Source organism: Rousettus aegyptiacus, unplaced genomic scaffold, assembly GCF_014176215.1.
Source record: "Rousettus aegyptiacus isolate mRouAeg1 unplaced genomic scaffold, mRouAeg1.p scaffold_m13_p_5, whole genome shotgun sequence".
NCBI classification, from domain to species: Eukaryota; Metazoa; Chordata; class Mammalia; order Chiroptera; family Pteropodidae; genus Rousettus; species Rousettus aegyptiacus.
The window spans coordinates 102,481,912-102,506,088 of NW_023416308.1; the positions used below are offsets into that span (position 1 = coordinate 102,481,912).

Here is a 24,177-nt window from a genome sequence, read left to right on the forward strand (position 1 = left end):
GTCACGCCTCCCTCAAAAATATTTGCAGCCTGGTTTCTACTGTAAGAATCTCTATAACTCCTCTTCCAGACATGACAACTGGTCCTTCTAGAACAACAGTGTAAATAACTCCGTGAATTACCCCTGAAGATATGTTCACTGAGGACTTTGTTAGGAACTACATTTGATACTTACCTGGTCTCGCTAAGCTGATTTGCTGGAGTATGGAAGGTCCAGGGAAAAGCATAACGCCCTTTGGTCTTTGTGTTTTCTCCCAATTTTTTTTTCTATTGAGAGGTACAGGGACCAACCAAGATTGGCGAGCCATACTGAGACAGTACAATTCTTAGACTCTGTCTTAAGCTGGGTAATAATTTTTTGATGTTATGGAGTATGCTATAGTACTCCCGATGCTGATGATACATCCAATTATTCAGAAACCAGTGTACCTCAAGCCAAATATTTATCTCACTTGGAAGCAAAGAAACAAGTATATAGAATTATAGCTGTATTTCTTATATGATAAGTAACTCTGTGGCCTATGCATAGGCATTATTTGTGTCGAGAACTGTGAGGGACATACAGATTATGTAAGCACTCAGACCCCACTGATAATTTATGTGAAACTCACCCTGATTAGCAGTGCATGTCCTGCTACCATCCTAAATTCATAAGTTTACAAGTTTAAGTATATTTCCACCAAATACTGTTCTTTTCTTGAGGCCAAATATTTGACCCATGAAGCCCAGTTATCTTTAAAATCCAGAAAAAGTGTGCTATTTTTCTCAAATTCAGACATTTTTTTTTTTTGCAGACATACAATTTTTTTAAATCTGCTAAACCATTATTAAAATTTTTTACCTAATCATATGTCTAGGGTTATAATCACATCTGAAATTTTATAGAACAAATTTTTAAATAAATACTTTAGCAATATTTTATATGCCCCTTCAGTTGTACCCATATTTCATTAGTGCAGTCTCAGAAGCACTGCTTTATTACAGTATTTTCAGTACAGAAATATTTATGCATAAAATATGTGCTATAGATCTATAATATTTCTGAAAAGAACAGTAGCTACACAGAGACTGATGAAAGTCCTTTGACATCAAGAGCTTTCTTAAGCATCAGTACTGAGGAAGAAAGTGCTCCACATTTGAATGAATAATAGAAAGAATTATGTCCAGGAGTGTGACATATTTCAGGATATTGGAAAAGATTGCTATAGCCATCATCAAGTGCAATTTTTGCCTGTTATTATGAACTGTGCTTCCATGACCCCATGTAGCACCAATTACAAGAACACATCCATTCATTCTCCAACCTTCTAACCCTCACCCCTGCATCAAGTGGTATATGCCTGTAATCTTTGACCTGTCGTCAGCAAAATCTTCATTCTATGATTCCTAGACATAGGTAACTTAAAGGTCATCGCTGGAGCTTCATACGACTGCAGATGTCTGATTTCCATTCATAACCTACTGAATCAGAATCTCTAGAGTGGAGTCTAAGGAGGTGTGATTGTTTTTTTTAAGTTTCACTGGTGATTGAAATGCACACCCCAGATTAGGAACCATTGGCTTAATCAAAATCTAGTATTATATCTGAACTATTAAAAAAATAATACTCTTTTTCTAACTTAATTCCTTTTTCCCATTTTTGTTTATTATAGTAAAATACACATAGCAATATTTACTGCATTAACTATTTTTAAGTGTATACTTCAGTGGTATTAAATACATTCATATTGTTGTGTGGCTATCACCACCGTCTCCAAACACTTTTTATAGAGGAAAAGTGAAACTATTCCTATTACACAAGAACGCTCTATTTCTTCCTCCCCGCCAGCCCTTGCCAACCACTAGTTACTTCCTGTCTCTGTGGTTTTGCTACTTTACCTCATGTTGGTGGAATCATACAATGTCCTCAAGGTTCAACCAGATTCAGGATATCTCAGAATTTTCTTCCTTTTTAATGCTGTGTTATATTCCATTATAAGTATATGTACTACATTTTGCTTATCCATTAATGTGTCATTTTGAAAGATTGATCCTTTTTGCCCACCCTTGCTCCTGCAAGCTATGAGCAAGCTGCTCCAGAACAGGTAAGTAGCTGCTGATCACTGTGCTAAGAGCAGAAATGGACTGAAATTAACCACAATTTACATCCAGTCCTTTTCTTGAAGTTGCAAGCCTTCAGTAGATTAGAGTTCCAGAACAGATCAGACAGGTTATAACAGTGTAGTTGTGGTCTAGGTAGAGAGACAGATTTCTCTGCTTCCTACTTCATCTTCTCAGAATCCCCACCCTAATTACTTTTTTTTTTAGGATGAATTCCTTCCTCACAGGGTCATCAGTCTAGGGTTTAAACCAATTCGTCATCAAAAGTTCTGGATGACCTTTCTTAGCTTCCAGGGGTTTCTCTCTATTTTATTTGCATGTACTATTAAAATGAGAAATTCGTCTGATTCTTTCACATCAATAAGCTCTGTCTTGGCAATATATTACTTATATGTGATATACATATAAGTCATAAAATAATCTGTCGGTTTTACTCAGTGACATATTCTTTCTTTGTATTAGAATGAAACAACCCACGCAGTTGCCTGTCTAGACCAGTTCATTGGTTCTGAGTAAACAATTTAAATTAATTTGAATATACTAGGTAAATCTAATAAAATACATCCTTTTATAAAAGGTATAGTTCCTCTGGGATATGATTATAAATTACTTCTGCATATTATTCTCACACCCGAAAGGTCTACAGTTGTTCTCCCAAGAGTGTTATTAAATAACCTATTTTCAAAAAGAAAACTAAACAAGATTTATGAGCAGGTACTTTGAAAGATTTTATTACAATGTAATATAAATCAACATTTGATGCAATGCTTTTTGAGCATATTTGAAAACATTCTCTCTTGATGTCTTCCATGTAGAAAACCATTAAATTGCGATGTGTCTAAAATGCTTTTCTCTCAATTATTTTACCCATTAAATGCAATAATGGTATGTCTGTATTTTACTATTATGTATATTTTTATATCTCAGAACTCTTAACTGGAAAAAAATAAATCATATTATATGATGTAAAACTAATTGATTCCTAAGTGAATGATGGTGTTATAGTTCTCTTTTAGGTAAAACACAGAGATAAACAAAAACTTAATTAACATTAGAGAAGTTTAATTATAAATTTATAAATAACTGTATTTACAAATATACATCTGTATGCAAATGTTTGTACCTCAAATTATCTACTTGCACACTCACAAATTATTAAAATATTAATACAGTAATATTGTTATATTTTGTATATAGTAGTACTATATATAGTAATATTATATATGCATAATGACATCTATCAGTACCTATTTATCTGCAATAATGCTCCTAAATCCAGAAAAAAATACCTCTGGGTTTTCTTTTTGGCTCATTTCTAACAGGGGCTTTAGATCTCTAGTTCTTATTCATTTCCGTTTGTTAGAAATTATAATCACTGTTTTTCAGGATGTGGTTTTTCTGATTTAGGCTCCTTGAATCTAGAATCAGAAATCTACATTGATAATCATATAATTCTACCTTCTCAGTGATTTGGAAATTTAAACAATATGTAACTGTCATTTTACATTTTTTCTGTGATATTTATTTTAAGGAACAAAAAGCTATGAGGATTCCCTTTCACCTACTAAGGTAAATAATGTGATAAGATCAATGTTCTTACTTCTATCTTTATTAATTTAAATTACTGATAAAAAATAGAAGCATGGAGAAACATAATGAGATTTATAATTCTCTTCCACCTCTCTGGCTCAGAATAGAAATAATCATCTCAAAGGAATAGTTTTAGATGAGAAGTTTTGTAAATTCTGAAATAAACTATTTTGATTATTTATTTTAGTCTCCTTCTAGTGTACTCTAAATTTCATATAGGCAAATCCCTTCAACTAAAATCCTTAATGAACCACAATCAAAAGAGGAGAGGAATTCGATTTGTTCAGGTATGAAATAATGGGTTATTTTATATCTACTCCAAGCCATTTTATTTACTACTTTGAAACAAATGTTACCTTTGCATGCCCCTAATCATAAATGCGAGATAAAAAACAAAACTAAACAAAACAGAACAACAACAACAACAACAACAAAAAACAAAAAAAATGGAAGACAGTACATTTGAGATAGGAGTTAAATTAAAGTTAAAAATAAAGATATGTAACTTTTAACTAAAATGTCTGAAGGTGTAGCTTGAGGATGTGCTTACAAGAGATAAAAAGAATTTTGGAAAATGTTAAATAGAGATTGTGCAGATATGTGGCAGAAGATGATCGGCATAGGGAGAGAAGGAAATTCCCACGATTAACACACAAAAAGAAAGAAGATTCATAACAAATCTGAGAACTCCAAATAGACAAACAGCTGTTTACAGAGCAATCATCTGAATTGGTCTCTGAAAAGTAACTTGTAATTGAGAGAAAAAAAATGTAATATTAGTCACTTAATAGACATTTATAGAGTATTCAAAATGTATCAATCACTGTGCTAAGTGCACCAGAAACCAAGTCGAGTAAAAACCATTCTTTACTCTCAAGGAGCCATATACACAGGTAAACAGCAAATTAAGATGCAATGATCACATGAAAGAATATAAAATTGCAAAGACAATTAAGAAAGTAGTAAATTGTCAGGTGAGTGTGTATGTGCATATTTGTTCAGGAAAAAAAAATCCTAGAGGAAGTGAAGACTTAATTTCTCTAAGCTAAAGGAAAAGAAAAGGGCATTTCGTGAAAGCAGCAATAATACTCACACATCAGAGTAGCAGCATGGATTGTGGAGAACTTCACAAAGATTGTAGTTGTTAGAACAGAGAGGGTGAGGTGGAGAGGGGTGAAATATTAATCTGGAGAGTGAAACTAACCCATATGGGACATTGCAGGACATGCTAAGGGATGTAAAATTTATCCTTAGAGAAGTCATTGTTGGGATTGAAATGGACCAAAGTTTCCATTCTAACTTACACATCCTATAAAGCTGATACGGTTTTTCATGGCTCAGTATCTCTAAACTCAGCTCCTATTGTTCTCTTTCTTGCTCGCTTCACTTCAGCCATACTGGTCTTGTTGCTATTTCTAGGATATGCCAAACATCCTTCTAAATTAGGGGCTTTTAAAATTTCCGTTCCATTTATCTGAAATGTTTTTCCCCAAAACGATATCTGGTTATCTTCTTCATTTTACTCATTATTGTTGAAATGTCACCTTATCAGATGGCACAGACTAACGCTCTTGGCCCCCTGACCTGCTTTAGTCTTTTATATAGGAATTATTACCACCTGACAAAGTATATTTAACTATTTATTTGTACATCATATATATATATATACTGGCTATATATCACAGTGCAGGCAGAGATTTTGTTCAATCCTTCATTCTATAACCATAATCTGGAATACTGCCAAGTACACGGTGAGAACTCCATCAGTATTTATTGAATGATTAATTGACTAAAGGAATGAAACCATGAAAGAATATAGTGTCATCAAGAGAGGCTGTGTGGAGTGAAAAAAGCTTACCGTTGAGTTCAGTACACCTAAATTTAAGGAAAGGAAAAGTAAGAGAGCTCACAAGGGGGGAATCCTAGATAGACAGAAGTAACCAAGAAAACGTCACCTTGAGAATCTAACAAGAGAATACTGCCTGGAGAAGGACTTAGAAAAATGCAGCAGAGATTCAGAAAGGTATTGACTTCAAAGTGGTCAGTTAATTATGGAAAATCAGAAGGCTTACTGACCTTGATGAGACTGGTTATGGTACAGAAGTGAAAGCAGAGAACATAATGTAAGTGCTTGGAGGAGTAGATGGATTTAAAACTTTGAAACAAATATAAGCTACTCTTTTTAGGAATTAAAGAAGCAGGGAGGCAGGGAGAGAGAAAGGGAGATGCTGATGGAGCAGTGATGTGTAAGAAGGTAAGGAGCACAGGGGATGGTGACAAGATAACATTTGTTAGCTTCATGATGAAAAGGAAGTGCAGCAGCTCATCCTTTGAGAATGACAGAAAATAAATGAAGAAATGAGTGTAATGTAATTGTATGTTGGTGAGACGAGCGGTATCTGAGGGAAATCAAGATTTAAAATTTTACCTAGAACACGGATTGGAGGATAAGTTCAAGGAAATGAGGAAAAGAGTCATTCCAAGAGTCGTTGATACAAATGAATAAAGTATTTGGCCAAGAATAAATAAAAGGTTTCGATGAGCACTAATGGCATATTTAAAATTAGAACCACAACTTTTAGTTGGTTCTCTAAAGGAAGATCCTGATACTCCCTGGCTTGGATCATATCTACTGAAATACTGGTAGCAATGTAGTAAGCCCTACCTTAAAACCTGAATTCCACTTCCTAGCTTTTCTTCTAGTAATGTTTTTTTAGGGGAAGTTACTTAACTTTCTGATCTCTGATCTGTCTTATAAAACAAAGATATGAATACTTGCCCTACCTATCTAAAAGATATTGCGTGATTTAAATTTTCAATATTTTTAGTAGTTACTAAATGTGTTACTAAAAGGGTCTTGGACCCCCAACTCTAGGTCATCATCCTGGACATGAGGGCCAGATGTTCTGAAATCCCCAGACGTTCTCATTTTTAATGGAGCTCAAGGACATGGGAAGACAAAGTAAGAAATGGTCACAATAGAATGATCCTTTTATTATTATTGGTACCATGCCATTAAAAAAAGTGTCTTACACAGAAAATCTGGTGTAGAAGAAAGAACATGGACTTATGGTTTGACAGACCTAGGTTCAAGTAAAACTGCACCAAGTATAAGCTGCATCATGTTGGCACAATTTATTTAATTGTGTTGAGTTTCCTTCACATAATCATGCTTCACTGTTGGTTCATCTCAATAAATGAAGGAGGCTTAGTATTGTGGCAGATGTATCATGTTTAGCTTAAAGGCTGTAGTTTCAAGGCAAGCCCTCCTACTGTCTAGCTTTATGAACTTAAACAAGTTCACTGTCTACACTCTCTTTAAACCTAGCTTTCTTCATTTATACATTAACAGTACTATCTAATTTGGTTGTTGTGAGAAGTTAATAGTAGTTTGTATAAAGCACTTAGCTCAGTGTTTGACATACAGAAGATGCTTACTAAATACTGCTGTTGTTATCATCACAATGATAATTATTTTTATAATTGTCAATGAAGGCAGTAAGGACAGCCATTTTTCTTCCATACATGCAAAGCTCAAAGTAGTACCATGCAATAATACAGTATAATATTGCTTATGCAAACTTAAAATATAAATCTCAACTCCCACCACATAAAATTTAGTAATAGCATTTCCCTTCAATCTGTAACCCCTAATTCAGGGCAACCAGCATTTATGGATCACTTACCATGGGTTAGGTCTCTCAAATCATACCCTGTTGAAAGTAGGAAAATGGGAAGAGATGCAGGATATTTCTTTTTAAGGTCTCAAGCATGATAGAAGCTTATTAGTAGGAAGATATATCCGTGCTCTGATCCATTTTACCCACATTATTTCTTCCTGTATTAACTTTACTACACCATCCTCACCCTGGGTCTACTATCTACTCATCTAGTAAACATATTAAGAAGCTAATTAGGTGGCTGTCTCACTGATGTCCAAGACCAGCTTCATTATCTCAATTAGGGTTTGATTTATCAATTAACTATATAACTGATAGTTCCAGAATCACTGTGCATTGCAATGTGGCAAAATTTAATTATAGCACAGGCTATTAAAAGCACTTAGAAAAATTCTCTGGGATTAAATGATAATAAAATATCTTGAAATTTAGCTATTATGAAGCCTTTGGCACTAATTTTTAACAATGCCAAAGCATCAAAATTGCTCGTATTAAGGAAGGATGGCCCAGTTGATGCAAATGGTCCCCCAATTCTTTTGAAACCACATTTTTTTTTCTCTTGTGGCACTGTTGAAAAAGATACATTCTCCATGCAGAGTTGTGAGTTATTATCGCACTGCAAACTTATCTTTGGAAAAAATTCTCTGATTAAAAAATATATATTTTATACATGTAACATGTGTAAAATATATGTATATATAAAATCTGCATTGCAGATAAACAGATAATCTATATCTTGTCCTGCAAATTACGTTGTGAGGTAGGAGCATGCTTGCTTTTTACAGAGGGATGGGGTAAAACACTCTCTACAGTAAGTAGTAAGTAGTAAGCTATCTTGTTTACTTATACCAGTGGATTATTTGTTATGTATGTAAATGGATATAGATGTACACATAGATGCAGATAGTTCTGGAGAATACCTCTGAGTGCTATGACAGGATGGCCTGGGATAGAAGGCTTAAGGAATTCTGTGACATTCAGCCTTCTTTGAAGAGGTCATAGTATAGGTCTTTTCATGGAGAACCAATGACTTCTACAAAGCTGAGGCTGGTCTGAGTTATTCTGTTATGCTTGTTATCAAATGATACACTTGGCACAATGTTTTGTGACTAATTTCTCTTTAGGTGACAAGCTTATAAATTATAAAGCATTTAATCAAATTAAGGTTGACTTTAAAAACAAACGTATTTCATTACCAGGTCTAGTACACAGCTACTTCTTCCTGCAATGATGAGCTAAACATTAAAACTTACCTCAAAAGTTTCAAATTTGATTTATCAAATATGGCAGGACAGGCTAGCTTGATTTCTGTAAACATTGAGTTCCAACTTTGTGGAAATTTTATAGGTAAATGGCTCTACTTGCAATCTTTACAGAAGTCTGAGAAACTCAGGAATGGCTAAAATTAAAATAATTATAGAACTATTGTTTCAGGTCACTGAAAAATGCCTTGCTATGTTTTTCAAAGAAAGGGGCTAAACTCTGATATTTGTCATTATAAATGGGCACAGCACTATTCATAATTATTTCAGTCCTCTTATCTCTTCCTATCTCATGTTTCCTATATTTAATTAATTTGTCAGGTCTTGTTTATTCCATTCCTAAAATGTTGTTTGATATAATTTTTACCCCATTGTACTTCCTTCTCCCCACCCTCAATCAAATATCATCATTTGCTTGTACTGTTATAGATCTCTGAGCCCATTTGTTTCCCACAGTGTTCAAGTTGACAAAATATAGAATCCGCTTTCAGAAACTTGTACCAAATGATAAGATTGCTGGAAAGCATTCACTGCAATTTACATCAAGGGAAATCTCAGTACAATTTACAGAGAGGTGTTAGAGAAATACCTTCCTTGCTTTCAAGTTCTTTCTCAAGATTTAGGTTCACTATGATGTCTACCTTGATATCTAGGTACAAAGATTTTAACTTCTCTGACTATTGTAGTTATGCCAATCTGATATCACTGTTCCATATATATGGTGTTATAGACTGTTTATGCTTCACAAAATTCCTGTGTTGAAGCTCTAACCCTCAGATGTAATAGTATTTGGAGGTAGAGCCTTTGGAAGTAATTTAGTAGATTTAGATGGGGTCATGAGGGCAGGGCTCCCATGATGGGATTAGTGTTCTTAGAAGAACAGGAAGAGATCAGCACACCTGCTCTCTTGTGTGTGTGTGTGTGTGTGTGTGTGTGTGTGTGTGTGTGTGTGTGTCTTTCTCTCTCTGTTTCTGTCTCTTTCCACCATGCGAGGGTACAGTGAGAGAAGATGGCCATAGGCACACTAGAAACAATGCCTTTACCAGAACCCTACCATCCTGGCGCCCAGATTTCAGACTTTCAGCTTCCAGAACTGTGAGAAATATAATTTCTGTTGTTTAAACCACCCAGGTCGCGGTATTCTGTTGTGATAGTCTTAGCTAACTAAGACATGTGACATATTTATTAATATAATATATTCATTAATTTACTTACTTTGTAATTTATCTTATGAATTAACGTGCATAACTCATGGCTTCCCATTTCCAGAACTTTGAACAGACAGACTCTATAAAATATCCATTTCATTCAAAGAACATATCGGGGGTTTAATTGTTATGGATCAATTATTGATTGAAAGTATATCTTTTATGTACTGGAATCTATTTGGGGGTATTCAGGTTAAAAGTCAATTGCAGAATAGTACATGGTTGTGTATTATGGTGCGGCAGTAGAGCTAAAAGAAGTTAATGCAGACTTTTGAAAGTATGTTGCAAGTTAAAGACTTTGGATAAGAGCAGAATATCATGATTTTAACTATAACGTTTTTAATGCTTCTCACTGATATTAGATTACAAAATTTTTGAAGGAAGATATGATACTTATTAAGTACTTATCTCCTAGATACAATGCTCATATATATTTGTCAAATGAATGTGTATGTATTCAATAAGTAATACTCATGATCATAACTGGATAACACTAAAAATCAAACCTTTGATTAGTCTGAATTAATCCATCTGTATTTAACCTGGGTCTCCCTGAAAAGACTGACTAAACTCGACTACTTCGCTGTCCCCTCCGTCAACCACCAAGGAAAGTGGGTTAGACATCATGTCTTATTTAGGTCTTTATATTTTGTATTAGAGAGGGTATATTTTTGTGTAAGAATCAAGCATGGAGGCTTAGTACTGTGAGAATGGGCAGTGAGTCCAATATATAGCCTTTTAAAATTACTAAATTCCAAAAGTAGAAAAAATGAGCTCTATTTGTTTTGATAATAGGAATGAACTGTTTGGAACTGGGCTGAGAGGAGAAACACACCAAAAAAAAAATGTGTTTAAGAATGAATTCTTCTCTGACTCAAATTATTTCTTGTCTTCTTAAAGTAGGAAAATAGTACGGGCAGTTTGGGATGACTTTTTATTTAAGCCAAAAAAATTTTGCTGAGACCTCTATCTAATGCACAGAGCCATTAATGAGAATAGTTTAGACCTTTTCATTATTATATTGGTTTTCTGAGTTTTAAGAAAATTGACCTTGGAATATCAATCCACCTTCTTCTCACCTTGATATTAAAACTTCAACAGAGCTCAGCAAATACAGTTCTTTCCCCAGATATTTAATTATTCTCTAATTTGTGATCCATATTGTTCTATTTTTAACAGAGCTAAAATAAATAAGCTCATAATTTGGACATGTCTATTTACCCAAATATAGGATTTAAAGCATTTTTTACATAACACTTTCTAGTTTTCTTTATATGCCACTTGAAATGTCAGTGTTCAAGAGAGCAATCTAAAACATTTAGATTTAAAATTATGTATCAGGCATTGAATCTATTTTGCTACTTTCTCTCACCCCTTTTCAGAGTGGCTTCCCTGATGGTGTCTTCAGTAGGGATATTTAATTGTGAGACTGGGCTTCTCTTGTCCAAGATAGTTGAATGAAAGTTATTGTCTTACCTTAGGTAGGACAATCAGTTTTTATCCTTAGAGAAAGAGGTTGTAGTGCAGCTCTGTTAGGCTCTTGAACTAAGAAATAATGTTAGCTTGGGCTGGGACAGTTGATTTTGGCCTGCACATAAAATTCAGACAAAACTGTTTTATAAAAAAGCAAGAGAATAATGTTCATGGTGAGAGTCTATGTGTCTCATAGAGGAATAAGATAGAATCCTTCCCTAAATCATTTATCAATATTAGTTTCTAATATGGTCACAATACATTTCCTGCCGAGTTCGATGAGATACTCTTTGATTTATCCAACACATTGTCATTTTTTAAAATCAAAATCTCTTAAGGTGGTTGAAGTATCAAAAGCCAAACTTTCATATATGTGCCTTTATCTGGAAGAATTTATTCTACTGGAATGGAATTAAACAATTTGACTCATGTTTAGTTATTTGTTCTCAACAACTCTTTTAAAAGTGGCAATTTAGGAAGCTCTGCCCTTTTCTAAGACAAAGGAAGACACATTTCATTACTGATAAAAGCCCTATAGTAGGAAAGTGATTAATTAAGCCACTGATTAAATGCCATGCAGCATTAGAAGATATGATTCTGAGAGTTACATTTTAACATCACATATAGTTCATTAAAATAGGTAGAAGAAAACATTGAAATAAATTTATGAGTTACATTTTAACATCAAAAATATTTGGAATAACATCTAATTAAACATATAGTTCATCAAAATAGGTAGAAGAAAACATTGAAGTAAATTTATTGAACCACAAAAACACATTGATTTATGTGTTTCACTTAATGTAATCAACTATTTTTTATTTTAAAAAATCTAATTTTCTCCGTTAAACAGAAAACTGAGGTCAGAGTATAAGTATTTTGCTTATGATTAGAGCTCGTAAGTAGTTCCCTGACCAAAAAAATATTTTGAATGCAAGTTAATAAGAACTACACTAAATGAAAATAGCGATTGAATAAAAAAGTAAAATTGTTGAATATTTCTCTTTTTTAGATTTTTTACTATAATTTTATTTAATAATGTCATTAAAAAGCCTAGTGAAAATGAAAATGTTTCCAACTATGCAAACTCTTACACATTTTTACGTATATTTAAAAATGAAAATAAAATATATAACTTGTAAAATATGACAGATTTAGAAAAAAAGTTGCAACTCTGAGGATAAAAAGTAGGTATAGTTTATCATTTTTGCACATCGAAGTACTGTCACAGTTACTGCTTCTATTACTGACATTTCTATTTCATCAAGTTTATGACTGTACAAATTAATGGGGCCACTTCAATGTCCCCTAAATTTGCTTTACAAAGCTGACAGCTCTCTCAGTCGAATGAGCCTGGCTCCCTCCTGGATAGCTGTGTCCATGTTTCTGCTCCATAAACTACATAATAAGGAATCAATTTAACTTAACCTCCCCTGATCAAAGATGTACCCCTGGAAGGATTGTAGATACTCTTTAAGGAAGTTTAGGTAAGTGGTTATTCAATTATCTGGTTTTCAGGAAGGAAATGTAGATTCAGCCTGGAAGAAAAGGAAGGTTAAATTCAAAGAGAAAGAATCCATCTCCTTCTCTGTTTCCTTCTGCTGTTAGCAAGTCGTCATAAACTGATTAATCATAAATTATTAATGTCAGTGAGACTGAGATACATTCTCTCTTCATTTATTAAAATGTATCTCCCAGGCCTCCTGGCAGTGGGTTTGACTGATAAACCAATAGAGCTGATATTTGCATAATCACATTGGCACCTTGCTGCCAAGCTAACTTGCTCTACTGTTGATAGAGTAGCTCATGATGTATTTGCACTTGGAATAATCTTGATGGCCCAATCAGTATCTTTGGCTGAGAAGAGAATAAATAAATTATTTTTTAAGTTATAATTTTTCATCTGAATGCATATGTCTAATGGTAAGCATTTTAGGGAGATAATAATCTGTCTTTAGTTGGTGAAGCTGTAGATTGGACACAATCTTGCTTTAAGATTGAGAGAGCTGGGTTATGGCATTTCTAGAAACTGCTAGATCTCTTGAATAAACTTGGTCATTCATTGAAGACAGCTGCTACCATACATGGAATTTAAGATTATATTTCCTGTAATATTACTTCCGTTCAGAGTCCAGAATAATTTTATGCAACTCAATGTTATGTAAGCAATGCCTAATCAGTAAGGGGAAAAAAGGACGAGAGAAAAATGACTAAGTTCTCATTGGGTCACAGCAACCTAAAACTCAAGTTGGCTGTGATTTTCCTTGACCTGGTGTTCTGTGAGGAACAGCGTGACATAAAGTAAGAAAACTTGTTTCAGTGACAACTTGCCAATGGACTGAAAACCAAAGTAGACTTGATTGAGGCTGGTGGTCGGGGGATCACAATTTGAGAACCACTAAATTAGAGAAGGAAAGGAATTTTTACAGTCATCTGTAGATATCTTGATATATTATTACCAGTATTTATTACTATAAACTATACTTCTTATTGATCTACATATGTGAAGAGGCATTTGCTATTGAATAGTCAGCATATGCTTAAATGGTAGCTTGAGACAATGCCTGATTTAAAGCCACATTGATAAACTTTAAAGAGTTAATTAAATATTTTACAGTTCTAAGATAAACAGTTTTAAATTGCAATTTTAATCTTGCTTGGCTTAGTATAGTGTCTTGGTGGTTAGGAAGAATTTTTGTAATGGAATTGAGAGGAATACATGCTTGTGTACAGGATCGACTGAGCTGACAAGATAGACTCCCTCTGTCCACGGCATCCCAGGGCCATTCTCACAGAGCACCCAGAGGTCAAGATCAGCTTGTTATGAATGAATTATTTCTGGAGATTTGAAAGCCATAGGTCAGGTCTGTGATAGACTCTGGGAGACTTGTGACCTACAGAAAGGCTAGACTGCCCTGTTGGGGAACATTAGCTTTATATGAAACTATGTATTCTGGCAGAACAACAATGGGGACAAAACTCAGTTCAAATTTCCAATGATTTATTTTAATTAATTTTTGATTTTTCTTTAGATATGAGGCTATCTTTCGACATTTCCATCATCCCACTAGTAAACACTAGTCTATAGTCCTCTGGTAACAAAATGCCTTTAATTACCACAGTAATTGTTACCAATAATATGACTCTTATTTGCATAATGATAATGCATACTATCGTGAATATCTTTTGACTTATAATATCTCATGGGTTTTTCGTAGATAAGAATATAAAAAAAGATACCGTCATATACTCTTATTCCTATATATGAACTGAGTGAATAGTAAATAAGCTTTTTTACAAAAAAAGTGAAGAGCTGTGCTATAGAATATTTAGCACAAAAGCATATTTTTATAAGCCACATTTTCTAAACATGAGACTTCTTATAATAAATTATTTTCTGGGTATAAGTAAATGTAATAGGCACAAATAAAATGATAATTTTGTTACAGATCTATAAGCTTTATCTATGGCACTCAGATTTTCTGAACAAATTATACAGTGTATTTCTAGAGAGATATAGTTCCACAGCAATACAGAGTCATAGAACTTTACAGTTATAATACAACCAATAACAAAAAACACTCAGAAATTCTCACTTTTATAAATAAATCGTCCATATCTTACAGTTTATGGGTGACAGTTTATTCTGTGGCTGGGCTTTCTAATGTCAATACCAATCTTATTTTCACTCACAGTTTTGCACACCTTTTAATAAATGTTATGGCAACATTCATTTCATGAATATATATATATGTATATATATTTTAATTTTTAATGTAATTGATTAAGAAAATTTAAAAAATCTTAGAAAATATAATATAGACTTACATTTTAGGCAGTATGACATACTAGATAATGCAGACAGCCCTCCCGATTAAACAGCTGAAAGTCTAGTTTCAACAATTTAAAAATTGTTTATGAATGCTAAGTTGGCACATAAAGGAAGAAATTTGTACAGACAAAATTATGTGCAAAAAGTCTGTGCTAACAGACCAGTTTTTGGCCTTACAATTTCCACTTTATCGAGGGTAACCTGAGTTGTGTTTTAACAACTACATGGGCATAGGGAACAGGAGAAAAATCAGAATCCCACTAATGTTGGAGTTTAATAGGAAACCTGCACACAAAAATCTAGAATTTGTAGAGCTACCTTGTTGTAAAGGTGAATTAGAAATAAACTTCCCAGGAAAAAGGGGACTGCTAAAAAATGTGTCTGTCTTTAAATTGGAAAGGGGTCAGCATATTTTCTCTGTAAAGAGATGGAGAGTAAATATTTTAGGATCGGTATCTCTTTCATAATCACTCAACTCTGCTGTTATAGCGCTAATGCAGCAATAGGTCATATCCAAACAATTGGACTCCCTGGGTTCCAAAAAGAATACTTTATTGATTTACACTAAAATTTAAATATTTATAATTTTTACTTTCCATGAAATTTTATCATTCTTTACAGTCATTACACTTAAAAATGTAAAAGGCCATTATTACCTCAGAAGTTGAACAAAAACTGGTTTGACCCATTAGTCATAGTTTGCCAAAACCTAATTCAGTGTAATACTGGTACATAGATACAGGAATCGAAAATTTAAACAGTATTTAAAAGCCCATTAATGAACCCACACATAATGAAAAGTTAGTTTTAATAAAGTAGCTTTTGTATATCTGTGAGAAAGAATAGACTATTTATACATGGTTCTGAGAGAACTGTTAATTTATACAGAAAAAAAAAATGGAAAACACATGAAGTTAAATCTCTACAACACATTATAAAGAAGAAAACAAATTATGTATAGATTAAAGGATTATCTGTGAAAGAAGACATCTTAGAATTAACATAAGAAAATACAGCTTTATTTTAGGGAATGGTCTTAAACAAGGCAAAATGTGCAATTATAAACTCGAACATCAATACATTTGGTAATGACACTACTATTAATAATTTCTGTACAACAAGCATCAAAAAGAAAGTTAAAATACAAGTCACAAATGAATGAAGATGTCATATACTTTCAGGGAAGAATTAATCCCTGAATATCAAATGCACTCTGTAATTTAATGTAAAGGGAAAAACCAACCAATAAAAAAAAAATGGGAAAAATAATAGGAATTTTATAGGAACATGGATGAGATGTTAAAGCTCATTAATAATAAGGTGAATGCAAAGTAAAGCCCACAACATATCATTTCACAATTATATTTACAAAATGTAAGGTCTGTTGGGAGAATAAATTGGTATCTTGTGACATTACTTGGACAAAAGAACTATGTGCATAAGCTACAAGCCCATTAATTCTACTCTCAGTTCCACAAAAGGTGGTGAGAAAGGCTGTTTATTCATTGCAGGTTCATAAATAAGTACACACACACATACACTCATACAACCAAATTGTACACATATCTCAAAAACAGTTAAAAAAATTAGTGAAGCAAAATGAATGAAAAAAAACCTCATGGACCAATATGGATGCACATCCAAAATATATTTCTGAGAAAATTAAGCATGTTACAATAAAATATGTAGAGTTACATAAAGTTTAAAGGCCGAAAAAAATTGCAGTATATGTTTTTAACGATCTAGGTGATAAATATATAAAGAAAAAGAAATGATTTTCATGAAACGAAGTACTTAGTATGGCTGGAGCTTTTTTAGCTGAGTGATGAATATGGGTTTTTCTTGAAATATGCATTTTTTTATGCTTTTTAGTACTGTATTCAAAATCCACAGGAAAATTATATGCTGTTATATTTAGTCAGTAATATTAAAATGATTTATTATTATAGTATAGAATCCAAAATATGAGTTCAGAGAGCACAAAGATAGAGAGGTACAATTTGGATTGCATATCAGTGCTGGGCAGGTCTTCAGATAAAAGTTGTCTATCTGGAAACTTTGTTATTACTTATTTTTAATACATTCCTGTTAATTTATTTTAAAATTTGTTCTAAATTTTATTTATTTTAAATTTTAAATTATCAATTTCCTAATGAATATATAAAAGGCAAATCTCTAAGAATGTGTTTCTTTAAAAAGTTCAATATCTTGTGTTTACTCACTTCTCTAACTTTATTTTTAGAGATGTATTTTTCAGAGCCCCTAGATATTTGTTCAAACAATTCAATATCCTCCAGATTCAATAAAGACACGTCTTTTGATTCCAAGTGTATTTTAAACAATTTGGATCCTGTACATTATGAGAGTAGACTGAATCAAAGATAACAGGGTTCATATCCAGAAAGCAAACTATTTAGATTAGGAAACCTATAAAATAGATTGTCTATCTAGACATTAAACATTTTGAAAGAAAATTTCCTATCTTGGTACATTTTCTTAGCCACTTACAGCTGCACAGCAGCAAATGTGAGCACTCCCACCCGTACAGCCACAGATACATACAAAAACATACACAAAAGTACATGAGTTAATAATTGGAAAAAGCTTTTAATGATGGCAATTACTTACTATATGCTCTGTGAGTGCTTGATGAATAAAAAAAATTTCCATGAGACAAGCAAGCATATTTGGTATCAGAAATCCAGATGACAAAGGTCATTTAGGTGTGTACACAGTTTGTGCTTCAGAGAAAACTGAACTTTGAATGACTTCATAACCAACTTTGTACATTGTTCTTTCCTCAAGTCTAGAGAAAATATGAATATTGATATTTTAACAAACAGGGAGAAATCATTTAATAAAATGATTAACAGAAAGAAAAAGAGAACACTTGTAGCAGATGTTAGAGTATTATCTAAGATTTACTAGAATATTTTAGGACTCATCCAATTACTTTGACAACTTTCAAAAATATAAAAATTCTGGTGAAGTCAGCATGTGTAAAATTATGGGCTATGTTTTACAAAGATTAATGAGATGATGTGATGAATTTGATCAATGCACTCATGAAAATAAGAAAGTTCAGGTCAAATCTCTCCTTTTTATTTTTCTGTTGCTTGAATTTACTCACCTATCATTTTCATTCCCGAAAGAAACAAAACAAAATATAAATAGATTTATACCTAAGTTATTGAGATAAGTTATTTCTGTTGCATTTTCCATGATCAACCAGATAATTCTGCGAAAATAAAAATGATTAATGTGTATTTAAATGAACTCAACACTTGATTCTCATTGCTTGTCTTTCCAAATATGTCTGTACAACTTAATTAAGACTTTCCCTGATTCAAAAGGTAATTTAAGTGTGTTAAACTATTGAAATAGTGTATTACCTGATAAGTGCTCATGTGTTATTGAACCTTGAGAACAATGAAAATACAATAACTTGATGTAATCTTGTTATTTATGACATTTTTTTGACCTTTGAAATGTTTATAACAAATAATTTCAGATATGTTAACAAATATTATATTCTTATAGACTCTCCTGAAAACCTATAAAATTCTTTTATTTTTTTTGTTAAAAAAACTGTAGTAACAATTACAGGCAAGATACAATGATTAATGTTAAAATTAGTGGTCATTAAGGACAAATGGGATATTTACATAGGTTCAAAATACTTCCTCCAGAGTTTACTGATTATACTGGTGTTTTAATATAGGGCCACAAATTCTTTTATACTTCTCCAGAAATTATAATTCGATGCAACTCTTCTTGAGTAGGGCTCAACTTAGTAAATGGCTTCTATGGAATAGATCGTAGAAAAGAAAAAAACAGTAACTTTCTGGGGAGGAAACTGGCAGACACTACCTTAATTAAGGAATCAAGGTGAACATCATCAGTAGCAAGTCGTTTTGAGAGTGTATGCTCTCTGATATGATGCAACAGTCAGAAATACCAACTCTAGAGTATCCATCCCCAAAATCCATAACCTCACACTATTATGGGAAAACATAAGACATGTTTTGAGGGACATTATAGAAAATACCCAAATGATATTCAGTAAATTGTCAGTCATGGAAGACAGGGAATCATATAGAATTGTCACAAATTGGAGGAGACCAAGGAGGCATAATAACCAAATGCAATGTAGTATTCTTTATTGGAACCCGGAACAAATAAAGAGTAGATTTCTGAGGGAAGAATCTGGGGACATAGGGATAAAGTCTATAGTTTAGTTAATAGTTCTGTAACAATGTTAATTTTTTAATTTTGATAAATATACGATGGTTATATAGGAGGTTAACATTAGCAAGGTGAAGGGTCAGTGAGAACTCTCTTTTCAAAGATGGCCATAGTCTTGCCGTGTCCATACATGGTAGAGAGAGGGCAATCCAATCATAAGGGCCCCACCCTCATCTAACCATAATTACCCCATCATCAAGTGCCATTACTTTGGGGATTACAGCTTCAATATACAAATTTGGTGGGGGAAACACAGTTCAGTCCCCAGCATTCCTCTCTTACAAATTTCTAGTAGTATAAATAATGTTCTCTTTCTCAATTGAAAATGAAGACTCATTTCCAAGAAACCTTATAACCTGAAAGCCTATTCTCTATATATTTTTGATTTTTGTTTATTCAGCATCCATTACCCACTCCACCCCATCCCTGTTTCTAAATCTGGATAGCCTTCTAAAAGTCTCCTTCTGCAGCTCTACTCTTTAATCTGTATTATTCAAGTCAAATGGATAAGAACAGGAACCGAGGTTTAACAATTCGAGAATGTGCATTTCCCCTGACTGCAGCGACTAATTCTGTGATGCTTATATCATTCCACAAGGGCCAGTGAAATGAAGTGACTTACTGAGATTTGTGATTGGTAGGTGCACTTTCCTGTTGGGCTTATATTTTTAGCAAGATGTGAAGAAATGCTGTAACCGACATGAGAAGGAGAGCAGAGAGAGAAAGAGACCCTGGTGACGTCAGTTGTGATCTGATGTACCCTTTGTCCACACAACTCCTGGACTTTTCAGTTATATGATCCAAATAAGTCACTTTCTTGCTTAAGTCATATTGTATCTGGTTTTCTGACATGTGCCACCAATGATTACCAATCCTGAATAAAATTAACATGAATAAAAATTCTCAAGAAATTTTTTTGAGCAAAAAGGAACAGTATAATATGTTCATAATGTTGGGACCTGGAATCAGAAGGATTTGTTCTGTTGCATAGTATTAATTGTTGTTATTATTATTACTATTATTATCATTACTATTAATAGAAGTTTGGCTATAATGTACTATATGTTTCCTTGGCAATAATGCTCTTTTGTTGCTGTAGGTTTTCATCTGTCAAATGGGCATTAACAGGGAACTAATCTCTGAAGGTTCTTATGAGTATTATTTGAGATTATATGTATGGCTCAATATATAGGCATAAAATAATAATCAGTAAATAACATCTCATCCTTTTTGAAAGAAAAGCTAAAGTAATTTATCTTCTTCCTGCCATTGACATATTTTCTTGCAGTTTTTAACCTTCTAAAATGCCAGTATTTTAAGTGAATTAACTTTCATGGAGGCAGATATAAACAATAACATACCAAATAATCATTTATAAGATAAATTATTCCTGTCTCAAAAGCAGACATATGTGTATAGATATGCTAGAAAAGTGCTGTCCAATTTGGTAGCACCTAGCTGTAGCCACTGCCATATATGAATATTTATATTAGGTTAAAATTAAATAACATTAAAATTTGAATTTCCTCAGTCACACTAGCCCCATTTAAATGATTAGTAGCCTCATGTTACCAGTAGCTACTATATTGGATAATGTATTTATAACATTCTATCAGCATAGAAAGTTTCATTAGAAACTGCTATGCTGGATTAAAATATACATTAACAAACATAATCCAAAAGTAAAATGGTTGCATAATTACCACCAATATATAAATCTTCTGTAAGAAATTCCCTGAGGCTAATTTCTTAAGAATTCCCCATAATGTCCAGAGCTGAGATTTATTGCTCTGCAGAGAACACGTCTCATCATCCGATTTTACATGCAGCAGTTCCACATTCTGAGAAATCTAAGCTCTGAATGTCATACTCATTGTCCACTAAAGGTCACTACTTCTACCTTAGCAATCCACAAAGTAATATGCATCAGATAATAACTAAATTTTTATAGGTGTCCAATATCAACAACTATTTTCTTTGGTGTTTCCCTGCTCCAATTCACTTTCCATAGTACTAGTAAAGTTGTCTTTCTAAAAGCAATTCTGATGACATCATTTCCCTGTAAAATCTTCAATAATTCATACTTTTTAGAATGTTCGTATGTCTTAGCAGGATTTACAAAGCCCTTCTCAATGTTAGCTTAACCTACTTGTTTAGGCTCATCTGCCATTTCCTTCCTGTCTTCTCTCTGGCAACCTGTACGTTCTTCAGTATGCAATTTACTTTTTGAGCTTCCTTATCTTTTCCTGAAATGCTGTTCCCTCTCTTCTCTGCTTAGGGTCTCCTGTTATCTTTCCAGAGTCATCTGAGACACTGCATTTACCATTATGCCCCTAGTGTGTGTTAATCACTTCACTGTAATGGTCACTAGCATTTGTTACACATTTCCTTAAGAGCACTATTCCATTCTACACTCAGTATTTTTGTGGGCTCACCTCTCCTTCATTAGACTTTGAACCTTTAAAGGACAGATGTCATGTATTAACCTAGGAGATACCTTGGCTGCTGTATATCCAGCACACAATAGGTATTCAATTAATATTTATCAACTAAATAGCTTTTAATACTTGTACATTAGTTTGTCTAAATTTTATTCAATTTTGGAAATGAAATAGGTTATTTTGTCAAATCTGACAATTTTACAGATGAGGAAGTTGACACTCAAAAGACTGCAATTTTCCTTAAGATCATATTACTAACAGAGATGAAGTAGCTAAGGGAAATTAGACAAGTTCAATGATGATTATATATTCAGTATAGATAATGTTTCACTAGCTCCAGCTAAAGAAATAAAACAGAAGAAGAGAATAACTTCTCCTAACATAGAATGGTACTAAATAGGAAGAAAAAGGCTGTGGGTTTTTAAAGTAAGAATCCAGGATTTTTTAGTCTAAGAGAGAAAATGCAGAACTAGCCCATTCCTTTTTAGTTTTCAGCATTAAGGAGTGGTAGCGGTAGGGGAGGTAGGCTGTTGGAAAACTAGATTACTACAGGAATGGTAAGTAATTAGTATCTAGATACAATTTCTTTTCAACTCATTTCTTTTTAAAACTCTTTTTAGGGTCATGTTTTTAAAACATGGAACTAAAGAATATTGTCCACTTTCAAATGTAGCACATGCCAGTTTAAAAGATCATAAAAATACCAATGATGAAATTACTCCATCATTCTTCACCAAATATTTTGGGAAGATAAGCATGTAATTAAATATCAATATTATTTTGACTCAGGTGTATTGTATAAGGGCTAGGACCATCATAAAAATATGAATTTAAAAGGTATTTAGAGTCTACAGCCATGCTACCCTGAACAAACCCAATCCCATCCGATCTCAGAAGCTAAGCAGTGTTGGGCCATGTTAGTAGTTGGATGGGAGACCACCTAGGAAAACAAGGTGCTGTAGGAATAAGAAATTAAAAAAAAAAAGATTATGGTTGCCTCATCTATAAATAAATAAATAAATAAATAAACAAACAAATAAATAAATAAGATTAAGTAAAAAAATACTTAGAGTTTATGTAAGCCAACATCTTCATTTTTCAGATGAGAAAGATGAGTATAATAGAAGGTAGGTAACCACTTGTTTCATCATGTGGAATAATAATATTCATCCAATGTTTTCATTTTTTAGTTTTAGGTATTTGGATGTTTTACCAACAAAGAATGTAACTATATCATAGGAGAAGTCCAAGTTATATGGATCCTTATGGACATTAGTTTCTACATTTTTTAAAAAATTACTGTTCATTTTGACGAATTCTCTGTAAATTGGCCAACTACAAATTCTTTTGAGGAAAAAACACGAAACAGGAACATCTATATTAAGATTTATCAAAAAATGTTTAAATATATTAATTATATACAGAATCATATAAAGTATTATTGGCTGTCAGGGAAAAAATTAGACATTATCATAGAGCGTCCATTTATAAGTGCCATCATACACTTAAGAAACTCTGTTTTAGGTTTTTTCCTTCTTCAGTATGAATAAGAGATATATATATACACCAGAAAGACACAGAATATATTTAGATTCACAAGCTATCTCTATGCTTATAGTTTTTGATCATTAGGGAAAGGCATTAATTTACACTTAATTGAGTGGGTGTTTGAGTTGGCTGATTATAATAAGAACATAACTAAGTTTATTTCACATCAGGATATTTCTAATCATGATTTTGATATCATCTCCTTAAGAATTTATTAATCTATTCAGTATATACATGTAGAGTACAATCTATATGTAGGTAGTAAAAAGTAAAAGAAAGACCATTAAAATTTTAATTTAATACATCTGAATTTTATAGCTTGTTCTGCAATTTATTAGCTCTGTAACCTTTAACAAGTAGTATTAAATTTCTGTGGGCTTCACTTATTTTGTTTCAAAGAACTTTTTCACAAGATTACAATGAGATTTAAATAATATGTTGGGCGTGAAGATGTTCTATAATGGTAATCTTATTTGTCATTGTATTTTAAATATGAACAAGACATTCATTGTCCTTAAAAACTCAGTCACTAGTGATGAGAATAAAACAATGTAAATCAGAATTCAATCTCAATTTAGTACAAGAAGTGAGCCAATTTCTAAATTACTACTGCAAAAGTTGAAAACTTCTTTCCTTGGAGATTTTCCAGTTTGGGATCTGTTCAATCTGTCTGTCTAGTTAAGAACCCCAAACTCTCCTTGCAGCTGGTATGCGTTTTTAGATTAAACATCTTTTATTTGTATTTGTATCTCTGGAATACACAGATTAATATAACAAAATTATTATTAAAGAAATAGCT

General features: G+C 32.8%; 1 pseudogene; it reads left to right on the forward strand.

Annotated features, from left to right (window-relative positions):
• The first annotated feature begins 22,676 nt into the window (after positions 1-22,676).
• On the forward strand, positions 22,677-22,795 carry LOC118603484 (annotated as a pseudogene).
• The last annotated feature ends 1,382 nt before the right edge of the window (positions 22,796-24,177 follow it).